Here is a 21669-nt window from a genome sequence, read left to right as displayed (position 1 = left end):
AACAATCACTTCCCTAGACCTGCTGGCCACACTGCTTCTTATATAAGCCAGGATGCTGTTGGCCTTCTTGGCCACGTGAGCACACTGCTGGTTCATATTCAGCCAACTGTTAACCAATACTCCCAGGTCCTTCTCCGCCAGGCAGCTTTCCAACCACTCATCTCCCAGCCTGTAGCTCTGCTTGGGGTTGTGCCCCAGGTGCAGGAACTAGTGCTTGGCCTTGTTGATCTTCATACGTTTGGCCTCAGCCCATCGGTGCAGCCTATCCAGATCCTTCTGCAGAGCCTTCCTACCCTTGAGCAGATCGACACATGCACCTAACTTGGTGTCATCTGTGAACTTACTGAGGGTGCACTTGATCCCCTCATCCAGATCATCAATAAAGATATTAAAAAGGACCGGCCCCAGTACTGAGCCCTGGGGGACACCGCTAGTGATGAGCCTCCAGATGGATTTGACTCCATTCACCACGACTCTTTGGGCCCAGCTATCCAGCCAGTTTGTAATCCAATGAAGCATACACCAGTCCAAGCCATGAGCAGCCAGTTTCTTGTGGAGAATGCTGTGGGGAACGGTGTCAGAAGCCTTACTGAAGTCAAGGTAGACCACATCCACAGCCTTTCCATCATTCACCCAGAGTGTCACTTTGTCATAGAAGGAGATCAGGTTCGTCAATCAGGACCTGCCTTTCATAAACGCATGTTGACTGGGCCTGATCACCTGGTTGCCCTGTAAGTGTCGTGTGATGAAACTCAAGATAATCTGATCCATGAGCTTCCCTGGCACTGAGGTCAAACTAATAGGCCTATAGTTCCCCAGGTCTACCCTCCAGCCCTTCTTGTAGATGGGCATCACATTTGCTAGCCGCCAGTCAACCAGGACCTCCCCCAAGAACCAGGACTGTTGATAAATGATGGTAAGCGGCTTGGCCAGCTCCTCCACCAGTTGTCTCAGTATCCTGGGGTGGATCCAATCTGTCCCCATTGACTTGTGTACATCCAAGTGCTGTATCATGTCACCGACTATTTCCTCGTGGATTATGAGGGCCACATTCTGCTCCCCTTCCCCTTCTACCACCTCAGGGTACCCAGAGAACAACTGCTCTTGCTGCTAAAGACTGAGGCAAAGAAGGCATTAAGCACCTCAGCCTTTTCCTCATCTTTTGTAACTAAGTTTACCCCCACATCCAGTAAAGGATGGAGATTCTTCTTAGTCCTCCTTTTTGTGTTGTATTTATAAAAAATTTTTTTGTTATCATTAATGTCAGTAGCCAGTTTGAGCTCCAGATGAGCTTTGGCCTTCCTAATTTTGTCCCTGCACTGCCTTGCAACATCCTTATAGTCCTCCTGAGTGGCCCATCCTTTTTTCCAAAGATTATAAACCCTCTTTTTTCTCTTAAGCTCAAGCCACAATTCTCTCTTCAGCCAGGCCAGTCTTCTTCCACACAGGCTCATCTTTGGGCACGTGGGGACAGACCGCTCCTGAGCTATTAAAATTTCCTTCTTGAAGAGTGCCCAGCCTTCCTGGAGTCCTCTGCCCTTCAGAACCACCTCCCAAGGGACTCTAGCAAGCAGTGTCATGAACAGCTCAAAGTCAGCCCTATGGAAGTCCAAGACTGCAGTTTTACCAATCTTCCTCCTGACTTTGCCAAGAATAGAGAACTCTACCATTTCATCGTCTCTCTGCCCAAGACAGCTCCCGACCACCACATCTCCCACCAGTCCTTCGCTGTTTGTGAAGAGAAGGTCTAGCAGGGAAACCTTCCCGGTAGGCTCAATAACCAGCTGCGTCAGGAAGCTATCTTCTACTCTCTCCAGAAACCTCCTAGACTGCTTTCCCTGGGCTGTGTTGTGCAAGTCAATAGATTACACATATATATATAAAGTCTATATATATAGACTATATTGGGCTTTAAATCATGACATAGTAAGTAACAATAATAAGAAAAAAATCTCTAAAAACAAATGAAAAAAAAAATGAAAATTCAGAAAGCCTCTCAGAATCCGGTTCTAGAAAGATCTCCAATATAAATATATTGCATTGTTTCCAGCAAGAGGGAATCTATCATAAGAGGTGTTTTTTTGTTGTTGTTGTTTTGTTTTGTTTTTTGTTTGTTTGTTTGTTTTCCCTAAACTTTTTTTAATTTAAAGTAGCTCGCATCCAATTTCTGAGAAAAACATATCACAATTTCATATTGGTTTGGGGGCCTATCTTTATAAATGTTTAACTCCTTATAAAAAGCTTCCTGCTCTTGAACCAGAAGAAGCATGCATAGATTATGAATCATTAAAAAATTAATAATATTAGTAATAATTAATTAATTAAATTGTCCTGCTCATTTACCTTCCTTTGAAGAAGGGGAGTACTTGTCTATTTAAGCTCTCATATTAAAGCTGTTTTATTCTTCTAATCCTCCTTATTACAAATATTCTTCTTTTACAAAGAGACTGTCATCTACATGCATATGAGAGTTGAGAGAATTTCATTCATTATATTTTTTTTTACTGCCAACTTGACTTTTTATTTTGTTTTTCCGTAATAAAGTACTTCTTATTTTATTCTTCATCCAAATAGTTGCAAATGAAACAAAAAAGCAAACAAACAAAAAACTTGACACATTAGCTCATGTAGACATCCATTATTAGTTACTTAGTTTATAAAAGGTTTCAATAGATGGACAATTCAGTGGTGGTCCTTATTTATCAGAGATAGTCCTAATTGGTACTGTAAGCTTCCCATAAAAGCGAAGTAAAGGATGTTGCTCTAAGAAAGGCTGTACACAGAAAAAGAAAGAGCACTGAAGGATGAAAAAATGAAAGTTGATATAGCTGTGCTCAACAGGATTCATCATTTTGGGTGAATGGTCAACAATGTCATTAGTTACAGAAAATTCTCTGTAGGTATCCAAAGCTGTGTATATAATTTCTTCCATCAGAGAATAACAGATACTAAGTATCAAGTCATCCAGTCCCTCCAACTTGCCAATGCAGAACCATTCTCTGCAGTACATTTCTGGGGGAGCTAGTAAGTACCTCCAGAGGTATGTATTTCAGACAAAATTCTAATGTCATTTTTTGTTGACATACAACAATTTTATTGTGCAGATAGAAATTTATAACATGACTAGAAATCTAAAATCCTCAATTCTCAAGAACATTTTCCTATTTTTTTCTTCATTGAAATCAGGAATGCTTAGTGAAACACTAAAACATCAGGAAACTACTTTTTGTTTGTTTGTTTGTTGTTATTCTCTGTTAATTTGCTTGCTTGCTTGCTTACTTGCTTGCCTTGTTTTTCTACTTTGCGTGAAATCAGAAAGGTTGTGAATCACAGCAAAAGAGTTTTGTCTGTCCTGAGAACTTCAGTCTACTATTCAGTCAGGTGTCTCCCCATAAGTACACATCTGCTTCTTAGTGGAAAAGTGCCCAAAAACTTTGACACCCATTGTAAAGTAGATGACAGTTTTAAGGGTATGCCAAAACTATTCTATACATAGATTTCACTTACTTGCTCCATAATGACATATACTAACACATAGTCACATGGTGAATAACGGAACCAGGGAACAGGGAAGTAAATATTTTTAAGTGTGTTAGTACTGGAATTAATCAAAATCTTAAACCTGTATAACTTGGTCTAAGTGTTTTAGAATAGATTCACCTGCTGTAATGCTAACCATTTAATTGTTAGGACCCTAAGCTAAGCCACTGACATGTTGATCAACCTTCGTTATCAAAGGAAAGAAACTGACATGTCCAGAAATGAATTTAATTTACCATGAGGTTCAGAGAGGTCTATCTCTCTCCACACTGACAATGAAGGGCAAGAGATGAACTTAGTCTAGGTACCTAATATTTAGATGGTTAAAACTGAAGAGGAATAATTTAATTTTAAACAAAAATAAAAATAAAAATAAAAATAAAAATAAAAATAATAAAGAATCTTCATGATTAAGCTTTCATATGTCACATGAAAATTGTCATTGTCATATCTTTTTCCCTATTTGTCTACTGTAGATTTTGTCAATTATCTGGTAGTCACAGAGTATTATTTATGTTGGGGACCCAAGCAAGCTAACTTTTTCTACTGCAATTCTTTCCTTAAAACAGTTGGTATTTTATTCACCATCTCTCTAAAAAGGCAGAGAAATACTCATTCTGAATGTGGATTTCATCATACATTTTCTCCCTGGGATAGGAAGCTTGTCGGGACTTGCAGAGAAGGAAATGGAGAAGAGACAAAAGAGGTGACATATTTCAATAAGTCCAGATACTCTCAGATTGCCTGAATTTTTCAAATTATATCAAGGATAACAACAAAAGATTAAGGCAATAGCCTCTTATATGTGTTTTAAACCTTTTATTTATTTATTTATTTATTTTATTTCTGCAAACCATTTCTAAATGGTCTTTCTAAAGGGAAAATCCAGTGCTTCTGCTAGATGCTGAATTTATTTCAACCTGATTTACTGATCATTGGATAAAATAACCAGCATAATAACCTAATGATGACTTGGCATCACGTGGAAAAATAAACAATATATTAGATAAACGAGATAGCAAGAGAAATACAAGCAATAAACCATGAAGGCTTTCAGTCCTTATGTAACTTTGATCACTATTGTTATAGCAGGAGTAAATCTGGTCCTAGTATTCCCAACTTCATGACTCCTAGAACGAACAGTGATTTTTCGATTTGTTGTTCTGTATGTATAAACCTTGAATTAAGTATGTTCTTTTCCACTTTCTTACTGAAATGTTCCTTGTCCATTTTAATTTCATTCCATCACACATTTTCTGCATAGAAGAACCCAATTGATTTACCTCCTGAAATCACACATAGTCTTGAATGCACAAAAACAATTGTTACTTCAGAATCATTCTTTAATAAATAATAAAAAACCTATAATAATAATATAATAACATAATAACAACAAAATAATAATAAAACTATTTTCTACATAATTATTTCTAACTTTTCCTCTCTTTATTCTGAATCCTTCCTGGAAAATTAACTAAAATACACATAACATACAGCCAAACGTAGTTTTCTCAAGCGGGTGAGAAGGTTGTGGAAGGAGTGGCAGGGAGTAATAGATTGTAAATATGAATTTGTTTTTACTGCTTTTTAGATAACTACTTTCTCTTCCTTTAGCTCCACATCCTTTCTTATAATGGTCATTATCATCGGGGCTGCTTCTCTGGGAATGGTGATCAGATGCTCCTCTCAGTGTCTAGGGAAGCTTCAGAAGTTGTCACAAACATATTGCAATAGAGGTACCATAGAGATGCTACTGTCTCATAAACAGAATTTAGAAGGATATGATTGTTATTCCCACCTCTGACATGCCTTTTCTTATGATTTATACAAGTTGGAGACTTTGAAATACTTTTATTTCACCTCTATCTTTACTGGAACAGACAGAAATACCTTTCTGAAAAAAAGTTATTATTCATCAAGTTTCTGCAGCATGCAGGGTTTGTATAATATGCTACACTATCACTAATTTTTCAAAGGCCAGATATCCATTAATGGTTACCATTGAGTACATATGATTTTTAATTTGCTACAAATTAATATTGTTTACCTTATTTGAATGACATATTCCAGAGCTGTCTCTCTAATAAAGCTAGAGCAAAGTTAGAATGACTACTTCATGGGAAATGCCGAGATTATTTTTACCCTGATAGAAACTACAAAAGTGACATTCTTGCAACAAACAGTACCAACAACCTTTGGAAATGCCAAACTAGTCGCTTTTGGTTCTGTCTGTGAGTGACATCTTTACACAGTGCCTCATAACTGGTGTACTTTTTCTAACCTTTGCCTACTTTGCTTCACAGTGGGTTTGGCAGCAAAAATAGAGTATAATTCCCATGTTGTGTTACAAGGCTCCACTAATGCACTGCAGTTATGTGTTGCAGAAGCTGCTGCCATGCAGCAAGAGAGAGATGATCTATCCACACTACTGCACCCTTCAGGTAGATTCAATTTGAATGTTAAGCCAAATTTCAAATAAACACTTTTATCCTCCTCATCCACTGTGACTTCAATACAGACATAAAGAACACAGATATGAAAACACATGCAAATGAAAGGAAATAAAACATTTTGCTTCCACTTCCCAGAGGGGGGAAAAAAAAATCAGCAAAATCAGATTCCTCATAAAAATTTCACTGGAACCACATAAACTTAGAAGAATAATGCTGCAAAGCGAGGGCAGTTAAATCCTACCACAGATGTCAGCCTGGACAGTAAGACTGCTTCTCTCTATTAGCTGAAGACAGCAAGGTTTTGGCAGGGGTGAGCAGGAGGCAGCCTGTACTGTTCATCACTCTCTTGAACTCAGATATGATAGGCAAGTCTTATCTGCTTTTACTTATGCTGTTTCAAGGAAAGTGTTTAGATTCAGTGAGTAGATTCCTCAGGTCCATTTACATTCTGTGGAGGAAAGTAGGCATGTTCAGAAAACAATTCATTGCTTCTTGTAAGATGAAGCATGAGTCACCCTCTGTGTGTGACAATTTCTCTCAATTCACTTCAAATAGAGCCTGGAGTGAATGGCTCAGACTTGCATTTCTAATACTCAGACAATCAAATTTAGGTAAGGAGTACCATACCAAGGTAGATAACGACGCCAGCACTAAGACAAGCAATGACAGCAGTCAGCCTAAAATGACTCCATAGTCACTAAAAAAACAAACACTGCTTTTATCTGAGAACTCCGTCAATTCTCAACATGTGAAGCTATTAACAACCACAGGTTTTCAAAAATTATGCAATTTTCAACTTAGCTTTTTGCTTCATTGCTGTTTGGTTCTATGGCTGTTGCCGATCCTAGTTTTGTATTTCACAGCCAATAATAGATGACTTCTGTGTTGCTGATTTCTCTCAAAATTACATTCTTGGAGGTAAGCTTCTAAATACAAAGAAACAAACAAAAACAGCATTGTATTTTATGTGATACTCAATGAAATTATACAAACTGGCAACAAGAAAAAAAAAAAAAAAAAAAACACCTCTAATATGCATGAAGATTTCTATTTCCTCATCCCTTTATATCCTTTTTTTATTTGTGTGCATTGGAATTTTGCATCTAAAAGGATATTTTTCTAGAAAGAGCTGAGCTTAACAAATAAAATAAAAATAAAATAAATAAAATAATAAAAATGAAATAAAATAAAATAAAATAAAATAAAATAAAATAAAATAAAATAAAATAAAATAAAATAAAATAAAATAAAATAAAATAATACAATACAATACAATACAATACAATACAATACAATAAAAAAACAGTGGGAGGTTGGTGGAGGGGAAGTTATTGCCAAAAATTTATAGCAGCCTTTTCTGAAGATCTTAAACTAAATGAAGAGATAGTCAATGTTTATTTATATATTCTTGTCATTATATTGCACCTAATATCTGTAAATTTTCCTTTAAGAATATGATTACTGTGTTTTAGTATAATTATGAGTGCTTTAGAAGCACAAATTTTTAACTACATCTTCATCTCTCTGATCATGTGCATGTATTTTGGGATGCCTGTCAAGAAAATTTGAGCAATACATTTCAACAGCAAAAACCTTTTGAACAAAAAAGTACTTGCTAAAACACGTAATAAAAGCAACTTTCTAAGTGCTCAAATAAAAGACAGTTAAAGATTCATACTGAAGCAGCATGGCAGATTTTGAATAAAGCACCTCACTTGGAGGAAATAGTTATTTCTCAGTATTTCTATACAAGAGTAAAACTGTGGATTACAATTTTATTTAATGAGATAACAGTTATAATTATTCTTAAAAATGATTCAAACAAGCTTCTACTTGTCTCAGTTTATTGGAGCTTTTCTTCTAAAATTCTCAAAGTGCTGTAAAATCAAGTACTATTTCAAGGCAGCCATCTCTATATTGAGATCATGGTCTTGATCTGAAGAGGTACAGATATGTGATGGGTCTCAGTACATCCCCTGCCACCCTGAGCTGGAAAGGGCACAAACACTGTAAAAAGGGTATTAATAAATTGTTTTTTAAAGCTCCATTTTGACATCTTATGCCTATGTCTGGTAATTGTCCTGATATTTTTTTATTTTATTTTGTAACCCCAACATCTGGTTCCTGGTTGCATGCAGAGGTAGCTTAGTTCAACAGGATTTCTCATCTGGGTTAGTGCCATGTTTTCACCCCCAGCTAAACTCACACACAAGGTGTAGAATTAGAGTCCAAAATCAGAAAACTAAGTTTTGGTATATACTTGTAAAGATGCCTAACTGTAAGGTCTATGTCTTTTCCATAAATTACAGATGGCTTTATACAGTTGGTTAAATATAGGTTCCTAGTACAATTTGATATGCTTTACTGTATTCTAGATATCTGCAAGGGATGGATATTTCAGATTATTTCAGATAATATTTCAGATAATATTTCAGATTATGTTTATACACTCATTCTTTCCTGGAGTGGCATTTGGGGGTCATGCAAGATATTCAAGAGTATCTGAAATAGCACAAAATTCTTGTCAGCATGATCAGTTGACATGACCCCCAGAGATCTGTGCAGCTCACAGGACCACTGACTAGCCACTAGAGACAAGACTCCATTGCACTGGAATCCAGTGTGATTCTCTAAACTCCACTGACTCAACTGGCTAGATCACCATCAACTCTGACAGCTTAGACAACTACTTAGCACATAAATTTAAATCATCTACATTTAATTTTCTAAATGTGGTGTTGAAGCCCACCTCATGAGTCCCTACAATTCCCTCTGAATTATTCACCCAGTAGGAATGTTAACAAGATCATGCTCCCATGATTTAACAGTTTGCTTTTGTGAAAGAAGCTAAGAAGCTCCCAAATTTGGGCAAGCTTGGAAAGCAAAACAGCTGCATTTACACAGTATTGTAACTTAGCAGAAATCCTCAGTCTGACCCCATCAGTGTCGTTAATGTTCAGTATGACAAAACCAACTGGTGAGTTCTTTTGAGATTAATAAAAGGTATAAATTGTATCAATTGTACTTCCCGTTTCACATTTGAATTTCTGTATCTATGCTCTTCTCTTTACCCCTGATCACAATTATATGTATTGGAATTGTTGCTTCTTACCTGCTTGCATGAATCTGGTTATATGACTGAAGTTCCAGTAGAGGGGTCATATTATTAATGAGAAGAAAGAAAGCAACAGACAGGAGTGACAAAAGGAGACAAATGGAGACTCGGAACACAGTCTATAAAAACTTGAGATTTTTTTTTTCAGAAACTCTAGGACTAGGTTCTAACATCAATTTTATTTTATATTGCATTTATTATTTTTCTGGAAGTACCTGAAAATAAAATCCTATATATATAGTTCCTAAAATAGGGTTAGAGTTGTTGTTTTTAAAGAATGTTTTATACCTTCCAACACTAGCCAAGTAAGAACCATGCTTCCCCCATGATTCATGGTTAATAGCATACTTTCTTCAGACAGCTTTATTTATACTACAATAACATACAAAATATGCCCCAACTGGCTTTATTTTTAGCCAGTTTTATGTTGGCATTTCTTTAACAGCACAAAGAGGGAGGGGAATAGGGGGAGTCAATAAAGAAGAATGTGAAAATGTGTCCTTCTATAAAAAACAAGCCTGAAGTAGCAGTTGGACTTTGGCACATGTGTGGCCTATTATTGCCTTCTGTCGTAATCAGCCTTCTGGCAGAGCAATAACATCAAGGTGTTGTTTATACACTATAAAATGCTAAAATGGCATTGTAAAGATTAGCTGGAAGGTGAGGATATTTTTTTTTCCTTCACCTTTCTATTCTTGCAACAAAGAAATACTGCACATGAAAATTGCTTTCCTCAATATTTTCAGTGACTCTTTAATGGAAACACTGTTACCCACAGAGAGAGTATGGTCCATGGCCTAAGTGGACTAAGATGAAAAAAAAAAAAATCTAGAATCCTCAGTTCTCCCACAAATGTGTTTCATGACCCAGATTTACATCACCTCTATGTGCCTCTTACTCCTCAGTCAGAGTTCAATGCAAGCAGGAGTTCAGGCACTGATACCCCTAACAGAACTAATCAGTTATTGTACTGCAAACATTGAAGTTAAAGAAAGTATTTACTTTAAAGTTTCTATTTTGAACTGTTTTGACCCATGGGACAGACCATCAGGTAACGTTATCAAAGTAAAAAAGAGAAAACAGGTTGAGTCTCTGAGTCAATTCAGTCCCTTGTGAATAAAAGGTATACAGAAGTGTTTTTTGTTTGTTTGTTTTTTATAACAAATTAGTGCTTCCAGCTTGAATGGAAACAGCTAAGTTCAGAACTTCCTGGAGGTAACAGATATTCCCATGATAATAAGGATGATATGATCATAACACATGAGCACAGAATCACAGAAAAGACACTTACTTTGGGTTTTACTCAGCCGCCCACTGTTTAGTTTTATAATGATGCTTGAGAAATCTTAAACAGTTCAGAAAATCTTTGAAGAGCTCAAAAATATGATACAGAAACTATGGTTTCACCCTTTTGGAAGACAGTTGGAAGCCAACCAGGACACATATAGAAAATAAAATGCCATTAAATGTCTCTGTGTGGGCAACTGGATCAAGCCCTCATGTTTTCTCTAGCATTTCACACATAGTGACTGCTGCCTCTGTCATCAGGATGACTTCTTGAGAGGAAGAGATAGAGCTCTTTGCAAACCCAGTGGTAAAGGCTTTAAATTAACAGACTGAAGGATCTGAGCTACGTATTCCAGAATGCTTTATCAAAATCCAGAACAGAGTGGAAGAAACAGATTTTCTTTCAACACAGTTTTGAATTTCTAAACATTGTATACCCTTTTCCCAGCTCTCTTCACCATTTTCACTGTTCTGTTGTCAATTTGCTGGGTCCCAGCTAGTTCTTGAAGCATACCGTGGAGCAGAAATGTACTTAAAACATCAGTTGTTTTATTAGGAGAATAATTGGGGGATATAATTCTAAATAATCTCACTGTATAATATGTTTTATTATTCCATTATTATTTATTTATGACATTATTGTCTTCTGAAAATATCAGATTTGTAACCCATGACTCCAAGACATTGGTTTCAACCTCCGTACTTTCCCTGTCTCCAGTAATCCCTAAAATGCAGACTGCTAGGAGCTGGAAAAATGCACCAGTAGAATAACCACTCAGCACTTGTTCTGTGTTGTTATTGTTGTTTGCTTATTAGTTTGTTTTTCCCCCCCAAAAAAATCTGTCACTGATCACTGACAGAGGCAAAATTCTGGGCTAAAATCAGTTTTGGTCTGGCCTGATGATTATGCCATTGTGCAAGAAATAAATATTCCCAAGGCAAAAAGTAGATTTGCATTAAAAATCTTTGCTTTTTCCACTTTCTTCTGATAAGGTTAGGAAGGAGCGCAGATCCAGGGGAAATCCATGGGTTGGAATGAGTTTCAAGAAGTTATTTAGTTAGTTAGAATTATTCCTAAACTCGTCAATGTTATCTGTCTATGTAGTTCATAACAGCTTTCGGTGATGGAGGCCCACTGTCTCCTCTGTTTTCATTGCCCTAACAACTGGAAGCATATTTCTCATCTATGAGTTATATCTTCTTTGCTATAACTGAGAACCAGACTGACTCTCCTATCCCCCACAAACGTGGAAAATGGCTTATTCCTGTCCCGTTTCCAACAGCTTTTATTCATGGTTTCAAGTTCTCATAGATGTTTCTTGTCATTTCTTCTGTGAACTGATATCTCCCATGTACATCGGTCTTTTCTGATGTGTCATGCTTTCTACTTCAGTCCATTCCTATTGCTCTCTTCTTGCCTCTTTTTGGTCCATGATTTATTAGAAGTTTAAGGCCTCACAGTGTTGACCGTATCATGAAAGTTTTCCACTAATCTCCTTTGGACTCTTTCCTTAGTAAAATCAACATATGGTAATATTTTCAGAGAAGAGATATGAAGTAAACAATAAGCAAATCAAAGAAATAGATTCTAATACATTAAATAAATGAACAGACATTTATTTTATTAACACCTTCATCACAGGACATCAGATTTCACTTCACACCCCACTTTGAAAAGGGTGGGATATGTTTTGCCGCTTAGTCATACTCCAAGTACCAATCACTGAGCAAGATGGCAGCATTTTAATTAAAATTGATAAAACCTGTCTGAAAATTAGTCTGGGGAAAACACATCTAGTAGAACTCAGAGCTACTAGGTTTTGGCTGGAGGCTGAAGGACTGCAGGGACAGGAGGAAGCCTGTACACTGCTATTGGGAGTTTGTGAGTAGAATCACACTGGTACAATCAGTTCTGTTGAATAGGAAGTACTCAAGGAAATAAAATGTCTTTAATTACCAAAACACCATTATGTACAAGCACAAAGGCATTGAAGGGCTGGCCTCATACGTTGTATCTGGAAGGTACAAAAATCCGTAGCTCATTTTGCGTACATTTGATGACAGAAGATAGCTTGGCTTCCTGTCCCTTCTCTCTTCTGAATTCTGGACAGTGTGTTGTCTAGAGAAGAAAGAATTTCTTATTTAATATTAATGTGACCTAAACTGGAGCTAGTGACTACCTGCACAGTGTCTTTGCAATAACTGGTGAGGTTTGAACCTAGTGGGGAGAATGAGACGGAGGCATGTACTGGCTACTCCAAGTATGAGTTTGGGACAGGGCTGTAACACAAGGAAGCTGTGAGAGATGGTCTCATGGTTATGGACTAACATACTTAGCCCTGAACATATCACGGCAGTCCTGTGTGTTTTGTTTGTTTGTTTGTTTGTTTGTTTTCATTTGCTGTTGTTGTTGTTGTTTGTGCTTTGTTTTTGCTTTTCCTGCCCTGTGACTGTCATCTCTCCTCGGTATGTTATGTTTTTTGGACCCCTCTAGATTTTTTGGTATGTGTGCTTCTCCTCTGCCACTTCCAACTTCATCTTGCCCTTTGGTTATCCCAGCTTTCACCCACTGACATCCAGAGCCAAGTGCAGAAGGCTTTGTATTAACAGCAGCCACCAATTGGCAGGAGTAAACTACCTGCTCCATTAAAAGCCTTTCACCTCTGCTGTCAGCTTTACAGAAACGTTAAATCCCAGTAAAATGAAACACTAACAGCTGCCTGTTATTGCAGATTGTGCCCGGTATTATTACTTCTGTTCTGTAGTGAAGTTTACTGGGAAATAAAAAATAAAAAAATAAAAATCACACTTTCTCCCTTGCCAGAAGCAAGATGTGCATCTGGAGAAGTTTTCCCAGTGAGTAAAAAAAATGGATATAAAGCCATATTATGAGGGAATTGCATTTTATCTCATGTTTCCCATTCTGCATGAACAATTATTTTTGTGGCTGTGTGGGTTCTTTAGTCTGTGTCTGCCTGTGTGTTTGTCTGCTTGTGACTTCAGACTAATGCTGGTTTTGCACAGAATTTGATTGTAGACAGACAATAAATAAATAAATAAACACGATCACTCAGAAAATGACACCATCACCAAGAGAAAACTTGTCACTGCATATGCAGAAACTCTGCAGAGAACAACCCATTCTTTGTTGCCATCCAAAGAGACATTTTCTTCGACACCCATGGAGCTGCACAAATGAGAGTTAGCAGGCATCAAGCCGTTGTCTTGGAAAAAAAAGTTGGCATCTCCCTCCCTGGCACATCTGGTGAGTTTGAATGGCATTCATTGGCATGGCTTTGCAAAATTAATTACATTCCAAAGCCTTGTCACAAACAATAAACCTTTGTGCCAAATGCTGATCTTTTGCTTTCTGCCAGATGTAATGCATCTGCTTCTCTTTATCAGGTTTAATCCTATTTGGCATTGGCTGTGCAGTAAACAGTGCTGTGGAAGTTAGGAATAAAAAAATGGAAGAATGTGGGAAGGCACTGAACAGAAGTAGAGACAGAGATGCCACGTAGTTAAGACACTTGGTCCTAGAGCAGCTGGATAGCACAATGTCATGAGACAGCTGTGGTGAGAAAGGCCTTTCCTCCTTAGCCAGCTTGCATCAGGCAGCAGTGAAAGGATAGATCCACAGCAAACTATCAGAAATCCTACTGGATGGGCTTGTTGTCATGTGTCTGTTTCCATGATTACTTTTCTTACTGACTCCAATGTATAGTCACTCCAGAAAAATGTCTCTCCATGCTGTCTGACAAACCCAAGGAGTGTTAGTCCAGAAGAAGAAACGAAGTACAGGTAAATTCCTATTCCACTTTCCTTCTTTTATGCTTCAGGCTACCTCTGCTATATATCACCTCCCAACCAATCTAGAGAGGCTCAAGTTGTGTTCAGGCTCTTGTTCCAAGGCATTACCAGACAGAGACACTCAGGTGCTGCTGGATAACCAGCCAGAATTAGCGGGTCTCATCTTCAACACAAGTCAGAAGTGCCTCATCTTGCACCCATCCAACTGAAGGAATCTCTAAATACCCAAGAGACATAAAGATGGGGTGAAATAAACAAACAAACAAACAAACAAAATTTCTTTTTTCCATATCAGAACTGATTAACATCACTCACTCAAATTCTTTGTTAAACCAAAGCCAGTATTAAATGGACTCAAAACCAAATTGAATCCCCTTACCACAACCACCTTGAAAAGGTCTGTGATTATGCGATGTCTGAAGATATGGTGTTGTTATTGTTGTTAGTCACCCACAGTACACCAAAGCTTTGTGTTGTAGTTTGTCTCTCAGCAAGTGTCATGTACCTCATTATACAAAAACACCCAGGTCTTTCTGCTGCTGCATTAAATATACATTCCATTGTGCAAATGGCTGAAAGGTTGTGACCCTCTTCAATCTTTAAACTCCATTTCTTGCTCTACTTGTTTTTGTTCTGGGATCTGAGCTCAACATTTCAGTTTTTCTTAAATTCATTACTGAACACACAGAGGTATAGTTGGCACTACTAGGAACACAAGCATTGGCTGTCACCTGAAATCTCTTCCTGATGGAGTCTGTGGTCTCCAGTGGTGCCTCATAACACAGGCTGTTCCTTCTTCATATGTACATATATATATATATATACACACACACATATAAAGAGGAATGCTTTGTAACTACTTCAGGTTTAACAGATTCTGAGCGATGTGGGTTGGAGCCAAACCAAAACAGTGTCAGTCACATATGAGCTAGAACTGAAGTAAAACTTGTTTGTTCAATGATCTTCCCTCCAGGTGCATTGAAATCAAAACTATATAACTGTAAAAGAAGAAAGAAGAATGAATGGGGGAGCAGGAGTCTGGATTTCAATTTGCCTCTCTAATTTGTAATGATTCTTTTATTTATGTTCTATTAATGTTCAAGGACATTAATTGATAGGCTCAACTGCCTGATATATTTAGAGCTCTTTTCCATCTGGGTCAAAATTTTCTGTGTAACTTCATTATGTGGACACTAGTTTGGACTCATTAGACAAAACAACAGTTTTATTGTTAAGCTTTAACAATAACAGGAAATTGACTCCTTGAGATCTCTTTCCCTTCCTGTGTTTGAGTTTCAGGGGTCAGCCACACCTTTGGTATCTTCAGTAGTTACTGGTGGTAAACCAATCTTGATTTCATACTAGGAACAACCCAGATTGCACCAAGTACTTCAGAGAAGAAATAGGGAGGAATGGACCTGCTCTGATGGCCTCCAGCAAAGTATTTGTAGTACAAAAGGGAAATGCCAAGTTCCTGCCAAGGGTTGGCAGGGAATAGGAAAGCCAGGATCCAACCAGAAGGTACATGTAGAAATAAGTTTCCAAGAGTTGAAAGAAACTTTTATTTTATTTTATTTTATTTTATTTTATTTTATTTTATTTTATTGAATTGTATTTTTTCTACTAATATAAGAAGAATATGAATGTCTTTACCTTTTCAGAGGTCACTTTCAGAAACTATCTAAAACTTTCTCAGTGTTTATTGCAAATTAACTTTTTTTGCCCAATGTACATACACAATTCACTATCACCTGAATCCCCAGTTGCCCTGATAATTTATGCTTGCTCTGGAGTTGGTGATTTTCAAGCCCTAGTCTGACTTCAGAGGTCTGATCTCTGCTATCATCTCTGACAGAGTCAATGGGGACAAGTCACTTCACTAACATACATTTCAGTTTCCCTGTCTGAAAGATGTAAATGACAATAATGGCAACCTCAGTAAATTGCTCTGAGATCTACAGATGAAAAGCGCTATATGACAACTCAGTGACATTGTATGTAACAGCTTTGCTAGTAACAGCTTTCTGAGTCTGTGACACACAGTGAAAACCACTGTGATTTTTTTTTTTTTTCTGTCAGGAAAGTGCTTTCCAAGCCTGATTACCTTTCCACTGAATTTCGTGGTCATAGGTGACAGGTGACAGGGCTTTTTGAAAGCCCAACTCTTTGCTTCAGAGCTCTGCACCAACTTCATGTTCAGGGTTGATGCCCACAAATAAAATTTCAGGGTAGTTCATGCTCTTTCACACTGGCCTTCTGAGAGAAAACAGCATTTTATGATATTTTTTTAGTCTATAATCATATATTATCTACTATAGTGAGATCACTTGAGATCATGAATTATCACTGGAACTCTAAACCAGAGTAATAATAAAGTCTATAACTTTAGAGGGAAATCCTACCCATCTTAATTCATTCTTCTACTAATTATATTAAGCAGATAGATGAGGAAGTTGCAATCCACTCTGTGACTTTTTAATTTGATTTGTGTTAATATTTATGTGCAATCATCACAATCAATTTTTATGCATGCAATAACTCACAGGGAGTCATCCTAGAACAGTGGGGTTGGATCAGAGCCTCAGACACTCCAGACATGAGATGTGCTTCCAATGAGAGAAAGTGAAATCTCTTCCACATATTCTGAGGAGTTGCAGCTCTGGTTCTTCACACTTTTTTTTTTTTTTTTTTTTTTTTTTTTTTTTTTTTTTTCCCTGACGCAGTCTGTTCTTATAATCATTTTTTAAATAATTACATCTGTACTGTGGACTTTTCCTCTTCATTAAGCCTTCTCTGACATTATCCAGGGCCAGATAATTGAGAAAACCCACAGAGAATGATTACAAATAGCTAATATATTCTGTCAGGGTCTTTCTTCTGTCTGTCATGCCTTTTATAGCCTCTGTTTACTCTCTGAATATCTTTATTTATCCCTCTGCATGACTAGATCTTGTCTTGAAGGGCCTGTTGCACTTGTCAGTTTTACAAGTTAATGAATAACATAAATATTTCTTAATACTTCTTTCTCTTCTTTTTTATTTATTTTTTTGCCTCCCACCTTTATCAAATATATCCTGCTTTTGCATTAAAAGTGAAAATTTCTGTACTATTCTTTATTTGTACACAGTTAGTCCTCTTTCCCTAATTTTAGTTTTGATTCAGAATCTGCTGAAGAGCATGAGATGACAACTAAGTGTCACTGAGGTTAATAGATATTCATCTCCTGTAAACTGCAGATTGTAGCAACCTGTATAGCTCAATGTATCAGCACTTGATTTCCTTGTTGTCACTTTCCGACCTCTGTATTTCACTTGACATCATTACCTATACAATTTCATTGCAATAACTGAATACCTTTAGGAGTTGCATGCCATGGCACTTACAAGGTTTAAGGATTTCCTCTTCCACTACAGAAAAAGTTAATTGCACTGAGGCTGTGCTTTGCCAGCACCAATTAATACAAAAGCTGAAACTGCAGCTTAACGTTTTGGCTATGTGCACATGGTCTGATTCATTGACACCCCTTCAAGTACGTGACCTCCAGCATTCCTTGTCCGTTCCTGAAGCTCCATAAACATTGCTACAACAGCTTAAAAACACCAGAGTTTTGTTTTAATGCTATGAAGTAAAAGCTTTGCAAGTAGAAGGAGATTTTAGAGGTTCTATGCATGTTACAAGAGGCTCCACCCAATTCAGTCATATTTGAGATTGCAACCCCAGTTCCCTGGCTTGCATGAACCTGCAGATCTGTATCCATTTACTCTGGATTCCAGAAAACAAAACAAGAAGCTTTCAACATTTGTAGCTCTAGAATTAGAAGAAAGAATTTTAAGAAAACTAATAATTTCTTTGTTATTTTAGTAACTGATAATCATTTTCTAAACAAGAGACCAAAGGAAATGTCAGGAAGGAAAATGGAAGAGATCTCTTAACTTGTATGGATCTTAAAACAGTTATTATTGTTATTATTAACTGTTATTAACTGTTACTATTGTTATTTATTCAATAACTGTTTCCTAACTATCACCATAGCTATACTCCCAGCTTCAAGGACAAACATTAACATTATCACACCATTTGCCCCTGTAATATTTTATTGGATTTTATCTTTTCTTGTTGTTTAACTTACATCTTTGGTCCATTATTTTTGAAATAACTGCCACAAAGTCAACTTCAATTATAAATGTTTAACTCCTTATGTGTTTTTATAGGTTCCTAATATTATGTATCTAAATTTCTTTGTATTCATCATCTAGATTCACTACCTGTTAAACTTCATTTCACCAGTGAACTGGGAAAGTGTTGTATGTTTTGAGAAAGAGGTTAGTGATGCACTTTATTTCACAGTGCAAATTAAAATGACATGAGGAATCAGGAAATTTGGCAATAGTGTCTTTGCTTACCCTGTGAGACCATTTTTTGGGAAAAGGTATGTAAAGTGAAAAAAATAAAATTGAATAAAAATACAACCTAAATTGTCTGGGGTTAACAGTTAGGAAAAAGCAGGACATAAAAAGGACAAGTCAGCATGCAAATGCTCCTAAAATTTAGCATAATTGGGTACCTAACTGTCACTTTAGCTTTTGTAAATATTCCCCAAAACTTCCACATAGTGTAAGCAGCAGCATGTCAGATACCTTGGATGTATCACAGATAGCTTGGACACATCAGATTCGGGAAAATCCCAACTGGATAATTACAGCATTTCAGTATCAAAAACCTGAGGTAGAATATAGGTCTTTTGAGTTCATTACAGGATGTAACATTGATGTTTCCACTAAGAAAGAGTCATAGTTTCTCCATTCACACCTATACCAATGAAAGGAATAAAAAACAAAACAAAACAAAACAAAACAAAACAAAACAAAAAACGCAGAACTAAAGGGATGCTGTGGACAGAGAAGGCTGTTGAGGACTCCTTGATGATTAACGATTACTGGACAGACCCAAAACCTGAAATGACCAGTGTCCAGTAAGTGACAGACCATATAATTACCAAATTAAAGAGCATAAAACTCACTGACTGCTTCCAATTACAGTGTGAAAGGGCAACTTCACAGTTGTGCCACTTAGTAGTGCTGGGGAAAGGCAAAGGAAAATGTGTTAAAGGCCTAATGAGGTGTGTGGGTGGAAGTTACTGCCATAGTTTACGGCTGTTCAGGTTGTTAGTTCCTACAATGTGTCACTATTCGAGAGGGAAGGAGAGGGAGGCAGAGATGGGAGGATTTGTGGGGGAAGGCAATTTCTCACCGGGCTCACAGAAATAAGTGCAAGTAGAGATTTGCTTTCCCTTACTTCTTCCTGAACAGATCTGACAACATATTTTAAAACAACCATTTAAGATTCCCAGACAGTTTCAGTAATTGATTCAGCATTTTTACAATCCAGGAGACATACATGTTTATTTTAGCAGTCTGGGGAATTGTTCCCTCGAAGCTCTTAAAAAAAGAGATAGGGCCCACACTATATCATTAGGAATAGACAGCACAGAGGGGAATACAGCGCTAGAAACAAACAAAAAAAAAAAAAAAAAAAGAAAAAAAAAAAAACAACAAAACAAAACAAAACAAAACAAAACAAACAAAAAAAAGACAAAATGTCAGCTGGATCCTTTCCCAGTCTGGTCAAATTTTGTCCCTGGAGCAGGGAACTCATAAAACCGTCCCTTTGAGGGCTCCTACCTTCAGAAGGTATATTCTGTCATGTGGTGGCTCTGGGACTTATAGACAGAGCTGCAATACCAAATGAGACCCCATGTTCAAAGAGGTCACACTGCTCACACGCTACCCAGATGTACTCAGACTATATGACCTCTTCCTCTTGCATGACCCCACACATTCTCCACTGCAGTACAGACCACAACACCTTGTCACACAGAGCTGACTAGACAACTGAGAGGCAGCGAATAAAGTGCAATGTATGTCTCATTTCGCGGTCCTTTCAACTCCTTACATTAATTTAAATGAGAGATTACCTCCTGAGTGGATTCACTGCTTTTTCCAAGGGACTTTTGCAGCTTATTCTGTAGGAAAAGGGGGTTCTCCACACTCCCTATGAACCTACCTCTCAAGGGTAGGTGTTTTATTCTGTGCAAAGAAACTTCATGTTCTGTAGAGAAATAATAATAAATAGCTCTCTGTTGTTCTGTAATGACATTGCGGGATCAGTCCTTGAAGATCCCAGACAGACTATTCAGAACCCCATGGTCCTTCCAGGACTGGCAAGGGCCTAATCCTGCATTATTAAGAAGTATCTGGCAATAATATGGAACGCCAGCTGGGAAAAGGCATATTATTTTTTCCTGTTGTTTTCTCTTACTTTTCCAGAAATGTAAGACCATGTAGTTCCATAACTGTGTTTTGTGTCATTCTTTTATTTTTGAGTAAGAGTATTACAGAAATTTTGCTTCTTGGGAAATGCCACATCCTGGCTTGTTTCTGGTTTGGACTTCAAATACTTTAGTTTCTGCAAGATGAGTATTCAAGAGAGAAAAAAAAAAAAAAAAGGGGTATTGAAATTACACATGCTTATCAAAGACCAAGACAAAAAGGTGAAGAGTCAGTGCTAGAGCCAATAAAAGAAGTAGGTACTCTGCAAAGAACTTAGGTGACATTCAAATACAATAGTAATTCAAAAAAACCTCTATCACTGCCTTCATACAACACCTATTGTTGACTGTCTCCTTGCTATTACAATCCTTTCAGCCCATACTGACCCCAAGGGAATCACTCAGAAGGTTTCTAAAGGGAAGGTTTCTAAAGGGAAATCCAGTTGTTAGACCTTCCCCAACCACCACCAAACAACAGGATCCAGAAGCATTCTCAAATCATTGTTAGCTGGCAGGATCTGAGCCCTGGAAAGTGCAATTATGGTCACTTTTCTTTGTGGGAGATATGAGAGTGCTCTTTGTATGCACTGTAGACAAGGACTGAAGCATTCACATCTCAGCTCCTCTATCAGATTACAACATGTTTCCACCACTTTACAACAAGGTCTCTTAAACACATGGGTATAGAAGCTTTTGTAGCTGGAAACCTCTAGACCTCTTGTTTCCCAATACACAGAAAAAAAAAAAAAAAAAAAAAAAAGCACAAAATTCACTGGATCCCAAATACCTCACAGGATGTCTTACCCAGGGAGACTCCAGGGGCTACTACCTGCTTCAAGAATACTTATTTCATTGTGCCATGTGACTATTGAATTTCCAATGTATTAAAAATTCCCCCACTTCCAGAGAGTGCCCAAATCACTGCAGCAGCTAATTAGACTCTTATTTAGTCTTTCTGCAGTGGAACATCTCCCAGTCCTTCCTGTGAGCTGTAGGAGGAACCATCATATAACACAGAGTTCAGAAGTCTAGCAAAAATGCTAACCCTGCATCTGCCAAGGCCTTTTCTGTACCTTTCCAACAGGATAGTTTTATTCCTCCTGAATACGAAAAAAAACACCTGTTTCCCTAATTAC

Source organism: Aythya fuligula, chromosome Z (assembly GCF_009819795.1).
Source record: "Aythya fuligula isolate bAytFul2 chromosome Z, bAytFul2.pri, whole genome shotgun sequence".
NCBI lineage: Eukaryota > Metazoa > Chordata > Aves > Anseriformes > Anatidae > Aythya > Aythya fuligula.
Note: the sequence above shows the minus strand (reverse complement) of the source record.